The sequence below is a fragment of the Tupaia chinensis genome, unplaced genomic scaffold, assembly GCF_000334495.1.
Source record: "Tupaia chinensis unplaced genomic scaffold, TupChi_1.0 Scaffold000001_1, whole genome shotgun sequence".
Lineage (NCBI taxonomy): Eukaryota > Metazoa > Chordata > Mammalia > Scandentia > Tupaiidae > Tupaia > Tupaia belangeri.
The window spans coordinates 2,328,309-2,339,084 of record NW_006159427.1 but is presented as its reverse complement, the minus strand read 5'-3'; the positions used below and the strand labels follow the sequence as shown (position 1 = coordinate 2,339,084).

At 41.8% G+C, this 10,776-nt stretch overlaps 1 protein-coding gene and 1 non-coding gene across 2 annotated transcripts in view; both read right to left on the bottom strand.

The window, feature by feature from the left end:
• Positions 1 to 10,776, bottom strand: part of KIAA1217 (KIAA1217 ortholog) — a gene marked incomplete in the record, with an annotated part of 421,704 nt that overhangs the window by 152,907 nt on the left and 258,021 nt on the right.
• Positions 10,096 to 10,230, bottom strand: LOC114007701 (small nucleolar RNA SNORA16B/SNORA16A family). The gene has a single exon (XR_003549289.1). It is a non-coding gene; the product is annotated as a small nucleolar RNA SNORA16B/SNORA16A family (small nucleolar RNA).

The window sequence follows — 10,776 nt, the reverse complement described above, 5'->3', positions numbered from 1 at the left end:
GCTATGTCAGTAAAATTAAATGCAGACACACAGAAATAAGAGTTCAGAAACTAAGAAAATGGGCAACTTAATTGTAGGGACAAAGTCTGGAGTTGAGTATTATATCTCAGAGTTCAATCTGGAAGATCGAACCTCAACAGTAACAGAAGAAAGATTAAGTATGTGAGTCTGAACTGATGAAACAGCATTCTGTGACTTGACTAAGATATTGCTGCTTTTTTTCTAAGCTTTGTTGTCCGGTTTTAAGGACTTTTGTCCTGTCTTGAGCTGTCACTGGATTCATGTACCTACTATTTGAACAGAATACTAACCAGTTTCTAGGTCTTAAGTTTCAAGGAAATATCCTTACCAGTTCAAAATTGCCTTTCTTGAAACCACCAGCTGAACTTGCTATTGAAAGTAGTTAGATTACTTATGATATGATGTGGTCAACAAAATGTTGGGGGAAAAGGAATTGAAGACAACTGTAGACAGCAGAAATAGTGTAATAAGAGAGTGGAATAGGGCAGAGGGCAGGGGTCAGATATAGGGTAAAAAACATATATATGAAAGTAGTAATGGAATTTTATGGATGACAACATGCATGATTAAGACACTATGCAGTTTACTCTAGAGGGGAAACCACATTTAGTATGTTGTGATGATGCTCAGGGAATGAATGTAAATTAAAAAAAAAAAATTCAGAGAAAAAAATACTAAAACTGTTACCAAAATTTAAAGAAAAAACTGTGTATTTGATGACCACAGCAAGCTATATAGCCCCAGCTAGGTACCATTTTATAGTATGCTCATTCTACTCACTGAGGTTTATGCCTAAAGTCAGACATGGGTTCTTGTGTATGTAAATATCAGCTGTGCTTGCTATTGCAAATATTTAGACAAATTAAGTTCATTAGCAAATCAATTAAATGGGGGGGATTGGCATAGAAAGCAAACAGGGATAACAGAGACAATGGGAGGAGGGTTGGACAGGGCAGAGGGTTAGGGATAGGGAATCAAGGATGGCAAAAAAAGAGAAAAAACTCAAAATATACAAGACATAAGAAATGGTAAATTGTTTGTTGATAACACATATGTTGATGTACTTGATTGAGCCAACAGACAATGTATTTTGGATGAAAAAATTCATTTTGTATACTGTAATGATGTATAGCATATTAATGTTAAAAAATAAAAACAAAAACAAACAAACAAAAAAAAGTACATTGTAATTTTGTTCTTCCATTGTTCTTTCCCTCTCTTCCGGAATAAGCTTGCCTTAGACTACTTAGTGATGCTTGCAAACGTACTAGAAAATGGTGTCCCGATTTAAGAAAATGTATGTGTATTTATACAGATGTGTGTGTGCATAGACACACAAGATTTCTCACAATAAATAAGCCAGAATGTAATATTATAAAAGAATTCACCAGGCATAGCCTTAAATAAGCAGTTGGTATCAAAATGCGCTTAAAATCATAATTGTAAACGAATTGACTGAGGGTCTTGAAAATGTAAGGGTAATAAAGAGCATAAACCAAAAAATTTAAAGTGTAAAGATCCATTCATGTTTTCTAAAATACCCAAATAATCTCAAGTATCTCAAAATTTAAAGCTAAAGTATAAAGATCCATTCATATATTTTAACAAATACCCAAATAAATCTCAAGTATCTCAAGATCAGTAAACATTTAACTTGAACACGTGTCCACCTGTTCTGTTCTGTCAACTTCCGTTAGGTTGGTGGCATCCTTGCATTCTTGAATACTAAGTATGCAGGGGCATTGCAGTAAATTAAAAAAAAAAAAAGAGTCCAAATAATGATCAGTTGAAGAGGAGCTGATTCGTCACAAATACATTTATGAATTATAGTGCATTTGAACAAGGCAGTTGGAATTTCAGCCTTCATCTGACACAGCATACTACGATTTTGTTTTTATTTTGGCTAGGGGTTGTGTGCTCACTGGAGACAGAGAGGGAGAAGAAAAAGCCTCCCCACTTCCTGCCCCATGAGGAATAGTCACACCACAGTCCCTTCTTCGCCATCTTTCCCTCCGTTTGAGATTTTGGGCATGAGTGCACACACAGCATGTTTCTCAGGCTGCCGGGTCTGGGGCTCACACTGCGTGGATGGCCGTGTGGGACCAGCTGCTTCAATCATCAGGCCACTGAGGTGGCCCTACTACCATATACACATGTGTGTGTGTGTGTGTGTGTGTGTGTGTGTGTGTGTGTATTTAAGTTTTTAAAGTTTTGCTCCCTGGAGAAAGACAAAGAGGGACAGTGAGAGGGAAAGTGAGAAATCATCCCTCAGTGGGGAAGGCCATGCTGAATTCCCTTCTCCTCCATTCTCCTCTTGGGATTTTGGGCACACACACACACACACACACACACACACACACTCAGTTTTGGGGCCACACACACACACACACACACACACACACTCAGTGTGATTTTCAAACCTCCAGGTCCGGGACTTGAACTGCAGTCAAATATGCCACATGCTGTGCCTCTACTATGATATTCTTACTGACTTCAACTTATTGATAATGCTTTTTTTTTTGGAGAGGTTTTCACTATAGGGCACGTGCGCATGCCAGACAGACAGAGAGAGACATAGAGACAGAAAGCGAGAAATCACCCTCCAGGGGGGATGGCCACGCCGCAATCCCTTCTCCTCCATTCTCCTCTCGGGATCTTGGGCACGCATGCACATGCGCCCGGCATGAGTTTTAAGCCACCGGGTCCGGGACATGAACCGCGGTCGACTACGTGGGAGTCCAGTGACATAGCCATTACGCTAACTGCTGGTTCTCGATAATGCTTTTAATAGGTGATGTCTCCCTTACATGGTGAATCAGAGGGGTTAAAAGCATCAAGTGAGTACAATGTGGGCTGGGAGACATTTAGAACATCTGATTCTTAAGAGAGGAAAAAAGAACATATTCAAAAAACTATGAGAAACAGATATTGTAGGGCCTTTGGAAAAAACGAGTTAGAATTTGCAAATAAAGAATGGAAAGAAGAGAAATGTGGCTTTTATGCTTAAAAAACAAAATGCAGGGTTATCTGGTTTCTAATTCCTGAGCAAATGCTACTGTTTCAGATGACCTCGGTCAAATCATTGAATTCTCTCAATTTATTCATCTAAAAAGTTCCATAAACCTGCAACCCCTCAAATACTATGCTATTAATTTTGGCCACTTGATTTTTACTTAGTTGAAGGAAAATAGCTTTACAACAATGACAAAGAATACCTCCAGACTGTAAAATCAAAGATCTCCTTTCAACACAGAGAAATACATAAATAAATGTTAGTGTAAATGGGGTGCTATTGCTGTTAGAAACCTGAGCCATGGGCTGGCCCTGTAACTCAGCCCTTAGGTGCCATGCAGAGGAAGCCAGATCCAGATGGCAGACCAGGGTTCGAGTCCTTGCCCTGGGTGACACGTTGAGTATACATGCACAGAATCCCAATGGCGTTGATAACAGGAGGAAAAAGGGTTGCTCTGTGACCAGGGCCCACTGGGAGGTGCTTTTTCTTGCTTTCTCTTTCTCTACTTAAGATGTGCATGTGTGTGCCCTCTGGTATGCTAACAAAACACAATTAGAAAACCTGCACCTTGTGAGTCTCCTGGAAAGCATTGCAGAAACAAAGGGACATGCTGAGAGTCCATGCGTGTGGACTGTGCTCAAGCTTCGCAGAAATACAGTGTGCCTTTGGCCAAGTAATTTTTTTTCAAAATGCCATTACTGAGCAAAATAATATATAATAATCATACATATTTGAAGTATATAATTTGATACGTTTTGATAAATATATAGACCCATGAAATCATTACCAAATAATTAGTATCTGCAGTATCCCAAAATGTTCCCTTGGTCCCTTTGGAATGAACCCTTACCTCTTGAGAAATTAGAACTATGCTTCTTTGTACTATAAATTAATTTGCATACCCTAGAATTTTATATAAATAAAAATTATACAATACATACATTTTGGTCTGGCTTTATTATTTATTTATTTATTTTTTGGTAGAGGTTTTTGCCATAGGGTGCATGTGCTCACCAGAGACAGAGACAGTGAGAGGGAAAGTGAGAAAAGGAGCCAGCAGGTGGTGTGGTAGTTAAAGGCTACTGGAATCCCACATGGTTGGCTGTGGTTTGAGGCCTGGACCTGGTGGCTTGCTTTCTCACTTCTCTCTCTCTGGCCAAAATTAAAAATAAATAAATAAAAAACACCCCCAACCCCCAGGAGCGATGGCCATGCCACCATTCCTTTTCTTCTAGTTTCCTCCTGGGATCTTGGGCATGCATGCACATGCACCATCATGAGATTCAAGTCACCAAGTCTGTGACTCATATGACATATGACACACTGCTATATGCCATCTGCTGGCCCCTGGTCAGGCTTCTTTTTATTTAACATAATTTTCTTGAGATTCATCCCTGTTGTTACTTACATCAAAAGTATATTAAGTGAACTAACTTATTGAACCTCACTAATCAAATCAAATAGCAACATTTGACATGAGTACGGAAAGAAATGGGCAGCAGCTGTCAACATCTGGGAATGGTGGAACCCTCTTTGGGATCTGACCCCATCTTAATAGGAAAGTGAAATTTGTCCTCTTACATTAGTGCTTTGCAAATTCAATATAAACTACTGTATCACCTGCTCCAGTCCATGAATTTATGCAACACATATTTATTGAGCATCTACTATGTGCAGACCATTATAGGAGCTTGTAAAACAGTAGTGGGCAAAACAAGGGAGCTGTTCTCATGGCCCTCGAACGCTAGCCAGGGAGAGACAGGAATTACGCCAATAATCAAATGTGCATGCACAATGGCAAGTGGTCTTTGGTCCTCTGTAGGCAAATAGAACAGGGGAGGGATAACCTTAAAAGACAGGTGATTTCAGAGAGAGGGGTCAGTAAAGCTGTCTTTGCATAAGATAATACTTCAATAATAATAATAATAATACTTCAATAATAATAGGAGTGGAGGAGGTAAGAAGTAGCCAGATTTGGGACCAGCAGTTAGCTTAATGGCAATGTCACTGGACTCCCATGTAGTTGACCGCAGTTCGAGTCCCGGACCTGGTGGCTTAAATTCATGCTGGGCTCGTGTGCGTGCGTGCCCAAGATCCCAAGAGGAGAATGAAAGAGAAGGGATTGCGGCGTGGCCATCCCCCCAGGGGGGGGATTTATGAATTTCTGTCTCTCTGCCTTTCTGGTGAGTGTATGCACATACAAAAAAACCCACAAAAAAAAAAAAAAAAAAAAAAAAAAAGAAAGAAAGAAAGAAGAAGAAAAAGAAGTGGACAGATTTAAGATATATTTTGAAAGGGCTGGAAAGTGGCATTGTGACTGAAGTGCTGGACTCCCATATGGCCTGGCTAACCACAGTTCAAGTCCCTGACCTGGTGGCTTGCTTTCTCACTCCCCCCCCTCCCGGCCCCGTGTGCTTCTCTCAGGTCAAATTAAAAATAATAATAATCAATAAATGAAATTAAATAATTCTTTAAAAAAGAAAAAGATAACATTTTGAAAATGAGTTGACAACTCATGATTTATTTTGTAAAATGGTTTAATAAAATGCTTCATATTAATAATACCCCCAGTTTATGCAGTACTCACTATGACTCAAGCACTACACTGAAGAACTTAACATAAATGAATTAATCTTCACAATGCCATGGATTAGGTTCTTTTGGGTCATTGGGAAAGTCATGACCCATTTTTGCATAGAAAAATGCTCATTTACTAATAAGGTAATTGAGGCAAAGACCAGCTAGATAATTCAGCAGAAGATGATCCCAGGCGGTCTGGTTGCACAGCCCATGCTGTTAACCATGTGCTACTTGACCTCTCAAAAGCCACCTATGAAAGGGCTCGCCCCCTAGCACACTAGTTAGGCATTGAGCAGAGGAAGCCAGACTTCACAGGGCTGACCAGGGCTCAAGAGCCAGCCCCAGAAGCTTAAAAAACATGCTAGGTGTATGCATGCATGCCCAGGATTCTGAATGGGATGGAGAACTGAGGAACAATGGTTGCAGTAAGACCAGGGATTCATCCATTCTTTCTCTCTCTCAAGCATGAAAAGAAAGTCAATTTATAAAAGAAATTATTATTATTTTGTATAAAGTGAACCTAGGCTAATGAAGAATTGAGACACATTTTATAAATCGGGCCATTTGTTTAAAACTTTGAGACTTTGAATCTCAAAATTTCAGAAACAACCTCTTTATCTTTTGGTACGAACACAAAAACTCACTTTTCAATGGATCCAGTTTTCATTGGGTCTACCTGGCTAGGCAGGGCTACCTGGCCACTGTTCCTAGCCATATTAACAGTGACCCTGAGGTCACTCTTTGTACAACGCTCGGACCTAGGAATGGCTATCATGGAAAAAAATAAAAAGTAACAAACGCTGGAGAGTGTGTAAAGAAAGGGGAACTCTTACACACTGCTGGTGGGAACGCACATTAGTACAGTCATTATGAAAAGCAGTACAGGGATTCCTCGAAAAATTAAAAATAGAACTACCATACGATTCAGCAGTGCCCTGACTGGGTACACACCCAAAGGAAGTCAGTACACGGAGAGACGACCACGTCTCCGAGCTCACGGCAACACCGTTAGCCAAGACATGAATCACCTTCAGGTGCAGAGAGAAGATGTGGTTTGTGCATGCCATGGAATACGGTCCTACCAGAACAAAGAACGAAACCCTGTCACTGGAGGCAATGCAGGATGAAGCGAGAGGACATGACGCTAAGTGAAATCAGCCAAGTACAGAAAGAAAAATGCCACGATCTCACTTTCGTGTGGAATCTAAAAAAGTTGATCTCATAGAAATAAGAGAGTAGAATAGCTAGGCTCCCGGGGCTGGGAACGGGAGGAGGGATAGGGACACTGGGTTAACAGACACGAAGTCAGCGTTAGATAGCAGCCTACGTGTAGTGTCCCACAGCACGGTAGGGTGACGATAGCTAACATGAACACACTGTGTATTTCAAAATGGCTCAGAGAGAATTTTGAATGTCCTAAATGCAAAAAAACGATAACTGTCTGAGGTGATGGACAGGGTAATTACCCTCATTTGATCACTGCATGGTGTATAGATATATGGAGACATATCATACCCCGTAAGTATGCACAGTCATTATATGGCCATTATAAATTAAATGAAATTAAAACGAAAACACTGAGGGCCAGAAGGTGGCATAGCGGTTAAGGCTTGGGACTCCCACACGGCCCACCGCAGTTCAAGTGCAGCTTAAAGCTCAGGCCAGGTGCATGCGATGCGTGCCCAAAATCCCGAGAGGAGAATGGAGGAAAATGGACTGTGGCGTGGCTATCCCCTCGGTTGAGGTGGGGGGAGAGGATGATTTCTCACTTTCTCTCTGTCTTTCCCTGTGTCTCCAGTGAGCACACACGACCTACAGCAAAAATCTCTCTTTAAAAAAAAAAAAGACTTTATAATGGGGCGGGACATGAACAATTCAGAACATGACGGGCGCCTTTGCCTTCCGTTTGGTGGATTCTCTCCTTCTGATAGGCTTTTGGTTTTACCACAGCAAAAAGCACAACTATCGCACTTTACCAAGAGTACAGAAATAAACCCAAAGTCCCTTATGGTGCTGTCACTGAAGAGAAGATACTGCTGGAAGACATCTTAGTTTTCCTGGGAAATGGGTCAGGGTTTTACGGATGAGGACACTGAGGCCTGGAAAGGGGAGATCTGCCCAGTCTCTGACTTGTTCTAAGCGCTGGGATGGCAGTTCTGGGATCAGAATGTTCTGGATGTTTTTATAGAAGGCGGGGAGCTCAGCTGTGACAGGTGCTTTTGTGGTTTCATCGGATGACACTATTGCGAAAGCGCTGGGGAAAGGCACTGTGAAGGCTGCACACAACGGAGCGGGCGGGCGGGCGTCCGTGTTTTTAGAGTACGTGGCTACATTTGGCTTAATGCTGAGTTTGGGATTACTTCACTTTTTCCTGCCAGTGCAGAAATCTGTGCACGTTAAGGAAAGTAACGCTTGTTCAACAACACACCTGATTATAATTCTCACTTCGGGAGGCATCCCCTTTCAAGTCATTTTCTAGAACATTCTCCATAGTCATCTTAAGTAGAACAGATGAGGCATAAAATCTGTGGGGAGTTCAGTCAACAGAAGCTTTTGCTGCACGACGTTTCAGGTAAGATAAAAGTACTCCCTTTTTCCGATCCTATAAACTGCAGTTTAGTCACTTGTTCCAGGCAAAAGGAGAAAACGCCTCACAGACCAGGAGGGATGTTCAGATTTTTTTTATTCAGATCTGTCCACAAACAAGAGCAAGGAAGCCCTGTCACGTCTTTCTGAGGACCCATTGCCAACGTGTGTGCTTGGGTGCATGGATGTCCTCCCTGCCAGCTCTGTGCTTACGGGGATGCGTGAGAACGCCTGCGCATGTTTAGGCTTTAAGAGAAACAGAAATGAGACTTACAAAAGGGAAATCAATAGATTTAGCTTTTCCTTTGATCTCCAACATACACTTTCCCTTTTTTTTTCCACCCGTATAAGGGTAATAACAAAAATTGTATTTCCATGCTTAAAGCTTTATTAAGAAAACACATTCGAACATGAATGGATGCTCTTGCATTTTCCAGGTAACACATCTAGGGGAAGGATGGGCTGCTGGGACACACAGCTCCCCAATGCCTGCTTAGTGCTGATAAAGGGAAGGGTCGATAGGAGAGCTCTCTGTTCAGTTCTGCTACAGTTCGGTCAATGAAATGAAATGAAACGAAAGGACAGATAAGAAAGCTTTCTGTTTTGCCTGTCCTTTGGAGATGATTAATATTTCATTCCATGAAAGGTGAAACCATTTCACCTTCAAAACATTGCAGGAGCTTTTTTCAGAATATTAGTTTATTTTTATGTTCATTACACCCAGGAGGGTCTAGTGGGGTTAAAACACATTGTCTGAGTAGACAGAGAGACCTGGGTTCAAATCCTGCCCTTGCCACTTACTACTCTGACTCACTCATTTCTGTTTGCTTTCTGCTTCTTACTATAAAAAGAGGACAATTCCACTTCCTCAGAATGAAAATAGGGATTGTGATGTCAGTAGGCTTCCAGACACAGAGCAGATGCTAGGTATATGATACTGTGTATTAAAATAGCATCCATTGGTCTACATGCCATTCTGCCTTTTGATCGTAAAAATATTTCAAACATAGGACTATCAATATCCTCTAGAAACTATGAGGATTTTAGAATGCTTTCACTCCAACCACATTCTCTGGTCTTTTTTTTTTCCTGTCTGGAATTTTAAAATAATTTTAAAAAATTATTATTATTTTTACTTATCCCATGAGTGAGAGACAGAAAGAGACATAGAGACATACACAGAGACAGCACCCCGTCATTGCCCTGATGCCGCTGTCCAAATCCCTCAGCCTCTGCCAGCCCCGATGGTGGGCATGCACGTGACCAACATTCTCAGGGAGGTCCCTGGGCATGAACTGGTGACCTCCCCATGTTGGCCTGCCTAGAACATGAAGCTTTACCACTGTGCAACAGTCCTCTGGTACTTTTATTTCGTCTTTTTTTTTTTTTTTTTTTGTGACACCTCCAGTCTTTTATTGGACACCCAAAGATATAACATTAGCTCTTTCCACCAGAAATTCTGTTTTCCCTTCTGCTGCCTCCTCCCATGTGTCTCTTGCTCTGCAGACCTGGCTCACACACAGGAACACAGGCCTCGGACTCCAGCACTCCCAGAGCAGAGTGGTCCGGGATGGCTCTGCACCAGCCCTGCCGGGAGTGCCCTGGCTGCTGCTGCCCAATACTGCATTCCCTGGTCCTACCTCTGGAAACGTGGCCTGCCGCCCTCCTGGCTAGTCCCCCTGAGCGGCTGAGACAACAGAGCTGTCCTGAACAACCTTCTCACTCCCCTCAGTGGGTCTGAGTCCCGAAGGCCACCCGCTTCGGCCACGTGCAGCTGGATCCAGTGCAGCAACCTCACCGGTCCCCAGTAACCCTCCATGCTGTCCCGCATGCTGTTTTGACACCCTCCCTCTCTGCGCTGGCCCTCTCTGGCTGGCCCTGGGAACTGTGCCCAAGGCTGTCTTTCCCTGCAATGTTGCAGACCTGCTACAGCAAACCGAAAGGCGACCGTGAGGAAAACCTGTCACTCTGAGCTCCTCTTTGACCACAGCGGCTACAGAAAAGCAGCTGCAGCTTTGATAAGGCCTGGAAATTTTGTCTTTTTTTTTTTTTTTTAAAAGCTTTTGCTATGAGAGCCCCTCCCTAAGGGGGTGGGGAAGAATGACCATGCACAATCCCTTCTCCTTTATTCTCCTCTTGGGATTTTGGGCACACATGCGCACATGCCTAGCATGGTTTTCAAGCCACCAGGTCTGAGATTTGAACCACGTGGTCGGCCATGAAAGAACCAGTCACCTTAAACTCCATGCCCCCTGGTGGCCCTTATTTTGTCTTACTTTTGATCTCCTTAAATAATTTGCTATGATTTATGCTTATTCAGCTTTTCCAAAACCATGTTTACCATTTTATTTTCTTACCTTCTTTTTACACATTCCACCTCTTTCTTCTAAAGCTTATTACCCTTCTTAGCTTTAAATATATATATATGTGTATATATACACAGTACCCTTCTTAGCTTTAAATATATATATATATATATATGTGTGTGTATATATACCCTTCTTAGCTTTAAATATATATATGTATATATAGACATATGTATATATTTAAAGCTATATATATATATGTCTATATAT